This window comes from Pteropus vampyrus, unplaced genomic scaffold (genome assembly GCF_000151845.1).
Source record: "Pteropus vampyrus isolate Shadow unplaced genomic scaffold, Pvam_2.0 Scaffold153, whole genome shotgun sequence".
Classification (NCBI taxonomy): Eukaryota; Metazoa; Chordata; class Mammalia; order Chiroptera; family Pteropodidae; genus Pteropus; species Pteropus vampyrus.
In genome coordinates, this window is record NW_011888934.1 from 3,860,891 (window position 1) to 3,867,043 (window position 6,153).

General features: G+C 31.1%; 1 pseudogene; it reads right to left on the bottom strand.

Annotated features, from left to right (window-relative positions):
* Positions 1-1,121: 1,121 nt before the first annotated feature.
* On the bottom strand, positions 1,122-1,240 carry LOC111745390 (annotated as a pseudogene).
* Between the last annotated feature and the right edge of the window lie 4,913 nt (positions 1,241-6,153).

Consider the following 6,153-nt stretch of genomic DNA (forward strand, 5'->3'; position numbering starts at 1 on the left):
AGAATAAAAATGGAGAGAATTCATCACTAGTAGATCTGAAATACAAGTACTAAGAGGAGTTTTTTAGATAGAAGGAAAATGATCCCAAATGGAAACATAGAAATGAAAAGGAATTAAGAGAATGGAAAAGTTAAATATGTACATAAATATAAATTAATATTCAATATATAAAATTATAGTATTGATGTTTAAATTTAAAAGGTAGGTGGAATTAAAATACATTAAGAAAGTAGAAGAGTAAATGGAGTTAGAGGATGCTAGGGTTCCATTTTATCAGAGCATTGAAAAGTAATAATATGCATTAGACATTGATAACAAATCATGAATTCTTTCAGTAATCTTTAGGGTAACCACTTTCAAACTAGTTACATTGGTAATTATATTAAACAAAAAGAAAGAGTACATTTTCAAAATAAAACTAAAATGGTCATACTGGATTATTGAAATATTCTTCTTAAAAGAGATACACCTAAAATATTAGGACACAGAAAGGTTGAAAGTAAAAGTGTGAAAAAGGATATGCCATGAAAATATTAACCAAAATAAATTTCACAGAACAACATCAATATTAGACAAAGTATGTACAAAGGCAAAAAGCATTACTAGAGTTTTTTTAAGTATTTTTTAAAGATAAGTGAGTTTATCACTAGAAATATGGCATAGCCCTAAATCTGTATGCACCTAGTAACAGTTTCAAAATATATTTTAAAATTGTCAGTCTAAAATAAATAAATGAATAAACAAGTTCAAATCATATTAGCAGACTTTAAAATATTTCTCTCAACAGGTGATAAGAGAAGCAAACAAAAAATTTCCAAGACAGGTGGACAGATGTACAAATTAAGTACAATCATACCATGGAATACTACTCAGAAATAAAAAAGAAATTAACTATTGACACACGAAACAATATGAATGAACAGCAAAGTTATATACCGATTGATAGAAGGTAGATAAAAATGAGTATATACTGTACAATTCTATTTATAAAAATTCTAGGAAATTCAAATAACCTGTAGTAAAACAAAGCAAAACAGTGATTTCCTGGGGACAAGAGAGGGAGTGAATAAATGGAAGGGAGAACTATGGTGATAGTTTGTTTGTTTTGTTTTGGTTTTTTACGCCTACAGCACCTGGTCTTCCTAGTTGGTCTCCCATCCAAGTACTAACCAGGCCCGACCCTGCTTAGCTTCCAAGATCACATGGGATCAGGCATGTTCAGGGTAGCATGGCCGTAGACATGATAGTTTTATGAATGTATAAATATATCAAAACTTATGAAACTGTATACTTTAAATATGTACACTTTACATTTCCATATGTCAATTATACCTCAATAAAGCTATTTAAAAAATCAATAAGTCTAGAGAAGATCTGAACATCATAAACACATGAACCCAAATGACAAATGTAAGCTGATAGAAGACTTTGAACACAATAATAGAGTTCACATTCCATTTAAGTTCACATGGAATATTTACCCAAACTGACTACATTAGAGGCTTTAAAGAAAGCCTCAATAATATTCAAATGATTGAGATTATTCAAGTATATTCTATAAGTACAGTGAAATTAAGATAGAGTAACAAAAAAGATGACTAAAAAATCCCATATTCCCTGAAATTTAACCAATATTCCTTTATATAATAGGTCAAAGAATAAGTAACAATGGAAATTAGAAAATAATTCAAATTTAAGGATAATGATGATTGAACACACCAATATTTGGGTGATGCAGCTAAAGCAGTGCTTAGAGAAATAAGTATAGCTTTAAATGTATATTGTAGAAAAGAAGAGATATGGAAACATAACCTAAGAAAACATCACATCTAAAAAAAGTACAAGAAAATGAAAGGCAGAAGTCAATGAATCAAAATATCAGTACATTAGAGATAATGAACAAAATCAAAATATAATTTTAAAAGATTTTTTAAAAATTGATAAATCTTAGCAAGCTTAATTGAAAAGAGAAAATAATCAAATTTTTTCTGATCATATCTGAGAAAACAAATACACAAAATCACAGAAACTAAAACTCCACAAAGGTCAAACTGGCAAGCCCAAGTATTACATGAATACATGCAAATGAGTTTCATATTTTTTATTAAACTTATCTCTAATGCAGTTAGATTGACATTTACATTATAGCCAGTTTTCTTATAAAGTATGGCAGCAATTCTTTTAAAATGTCTTTTCATGCCTTTGGATTTTTTTCTCAATTGAGGCATTTTTTAAAAACTCTATGTCTAAAAATTAAACCATTTCTAAATATAGATATACGAGGCACATAATAAGGAGATAACTCTGTATTATGAAATTTATAGTTGTTTAAATTATATTAATATATACCTCATCAAAATTATTGTAGAATAAAAAAGGGCTACGATTGATATTATATGTAAGCTTTACTCAAAGTAATAAACATATTGCACAGAACTTTTGAATAAAATAAAAAATAAAAAGCTATTTAGAGATTTGCTGGTTTTCATGATTGTAGCTTCCTGAGGCGGTGTCTACATATGCCTCACATCAGAATATTCTTAAAATTTACTTTTTCTTTGAATTTGTCTTCAGTTAAAATTATTTTTACTTTCTTAATAGACATTTTCAATTAGATATGCAAATTCTCTAATAGACCATGATAGCAAATTTTTTAGTACAAAGAAACAAAGTCTAGGCCATATAGGTAAACCAGAAAAACTGTAGTGATTGGCCAACGAAGATTGACAGCTTTCTGTGTACTGTAACAATTTTAAGTGAATTCATAATCTCTCAGGCCAATAATCTAAAAGGTGAAGAAAAGTGAATTTAGGTCAAATTCTCACTGAGAAAATATTTTACATACAAGGTTTATATGATATTAAAATGTACCACACTGACTAAAGCACATTTTATGTAACCACAGATGCATGAAGGGAAGCAAGTCCAGAGAAAAACACAGAAACAACCACAAGCATAGCATTAAATTATACTGCTGGTTTATTTGGTAGAAATCCATACCAGCTTCTAGCATATTGTCAATTTTTTATATTCAGTATCTAGTGATGACATTCACATCATATCTGTATTCTCAAATTTGTATTCATGTCAACATGTACATAATTATAGTTATTTTAATTAAAAAATTTGAATATTCTATGAACTTCTACTTACCTCCCCTTTCCTCCCCAAAATTACACAAATCAATGTTTACTTTTATGACTGCAAAGTCCATTATTTTAGATGGTGTTTATATCAATAATAGTGTGAATTTCTGAGGGATGTATGGTAGAAAGGGGCAGAAAACTCACGTGAAAATAACTCCCTAAAATTTGAAGTAGTAAAGATATTTCTATTTTTATAATATCTTCACATAATAATGTCTTCACCACTATTCATTCAGCTGTTGTAGAGCCATACACCAGGCACTGTATTACGGTTTGCTTTGCTTTAGCTGATAGCACACAATTCATGTTTTCTATCATTTATACTGAGTCTAATAATTGCTTTTGTTTTGTATCCTTTTTGTCACATTTCGCTTTTCAATTTTATTAATAAAATGTTGAGGAAAGCCTTAGAATACTACGAATAAGATCTTTTATGCCATTTTATTAATAGCATTTAACATTAGCTGTTAAACTATTAACATATAATAAAAAAAGTTGCAATATTGCATTAGCAGGGTAAATGCATTCCTGTGAATAATAATAAACCACTTACAATTTACTAGAAGCTAATATAATTTAGCCCAAATTATATTGTTAACAATATGCCTGTTTTATTCACATGAATTTTCAAAAACCACTCTCAAGGACTAACATAAAACACCTTATGCGATTTATGTATACTATAACTCATAGATGGAATGGGCAATAGAAATTGCCAAAATTAACATTTATGCCAGCCTTTTTAGGACAGCTATGAATGTATTAGTCTTGTAAAATATATGCCCATCTCTTCTTTTATCTGTATGTCTCCATTTGTACTTGGATTGTATTTACAGTGGAGAAATGAAATATGTCAGATTGACCCTGTTTAAGAATATATGGTGTTTTATAGGCTCAATGGTCCCCCTATAAAATTAAAAGAGTTTGACTATATTATTATAAGTAATTGCATTAATAGTCTCACGAGTAGGAAAGAGCCCTAGCAAACCTTTTACACTTTACAGAACCCTCTCCTAGATAATAACCTTAAGAAATGCTAACACTCTCTGAGTTATTACTATGATTACTTTACATCCATGAACATCCATGAGGATTTATGAGTTAGGTGCTGAGACACAGAATCATAGAGTAACTTCTCATTGACCTCCCAGCTAGTAAGTGGCAAAGAGGGAGCGAGGAAGAGCAATTAGACATGTGGGTAGCAGCCTTTTAGTGTCTGTAGTTAGGCAGTCTCTGCTAAGGAATTCTGAAGGAGGGATGATCATTTCTCTCTCGGCCACCTATGGTATTTTTGACATCTCCAGTTTAAGTCCTTCCTTATACTGAATCTGTATAGCTGATACTCATACCTCTTGGTACTGGCTCAATCCTTTGGGGTAGCACAGAATAAGTCAAACACCTCTATCCATAACATATGTTCAAGTACATGAAAAAGGCAATCACATTTCTTCAAAATCACCTTTTTTTCCAAACTAAATACTTCTCAGTTCCATCAACTTTTTTGTTATGACATATTCTTTAACCTTACCACATTTTGACTGCTCTTCCTTGAGTACAGTGTTTGTCAACAAGCATTTTAAATTGTGGCATCAAAACTGAAGTACTATATTTCAGACATGAGCTGACTCTACCCTCTCTTGCCCAGAGAACCTAAGCATTTTTAATTGACCTTGAAATCAAGAAAATTCTCTATATTGAGTCACTCTTCCCAAGTTCATGCTTGAATAGTTTTTATTTTAATGTAAGTGATGGAATATGTATTTATCTTTAGTAAATTTTATCTTTTAGTTTATTCCTTGTTGATTATCCAGGACATTAGCTCTCCCTCTCAGAATGACATTGTCCTTGGATTTGATAAGCATGCTACCTTTATTATCGTCAAGGCTTGATAGAAAATGGGGAAGCAGGACCCATCTTACAATCCTGGCTATGACACTAAAGCAGCATCTGGAAGTCACTTGGGCAAAGAACAACATAGTAAGGGAAATGCATAAGAGGATCTGGAGGTCAATAGATCAGATGCTGTCTTAGGCTACTACAGAGGCTATCCCCACAGCCTAAATATTCTCTACCTTTGGCATCTGTAACAAATCAGATTTCAAAAACCAGTAACCAGTAAAAACATATGTCTTGTCAAGATGTCCTTAGCGAAAGGTTTGTTATGCTCCCAGATAATGGTAGTAATAATAATGACCTCCATTATTGTTTACTATGGTCCGGACCCTGCATATCAGCTACTGCTTTCAATCTTTCTAGCAACCGTCTGAGGCAGATGATGATGATGATGATGATGATGGTGATGATGATGATGATGATTACAGCTATTTTACAGAAGAGAAACTAAGTTATTTACCTAGGATACCATAAATTGAAAGAGTAATCTCAGGATTCACACTCAGCCGTCTGTCTCCAGAACCTGTACCCTGTGACATTCCTCCAGACTATCATTTTATCTTTAAATACAGGAGGCAATTTCCAGCCTTCATATTTTTTCCCAGTAACAATTGCAACCATAGTTTTATTCTGATTTATTTTTGCAATCTAACATTTCTAGAGCATTTTCTTCAGCTCTATGACCTGATAAGACCATTATCATCTTGAGTCTCTGAATATTTCTTCTTTCTCAAGCTTAATACCTTGCATTTTTCTTTATTAAAGTCTAACCTTGTTCATTTGTCAATGTGCTAAGCATGTACCATGTTCTCAATATTGTGCTAAGAGCTTGAATAGCATTTCTAAATGGAAAAGTTATTTGTGATTTGATAACAAAGACCTTAATTATACATTCAACAGGGAGGACAACATGTCTAAACAAAGTCGTTCTCAATGAATACCAAATTATGTATCCAGTCTCTATTTAAAAGAGGAAAACATAACTCACAAACATACATATTTGTTTGCTGAAAGTCATTCTTTGTATACAGAAATAAAATGGATGAGGAAAGTTTCAGGTTTTCTGTATGGAAACCATTTGCAATCATCTTTATTATATTATAATTTATAATAA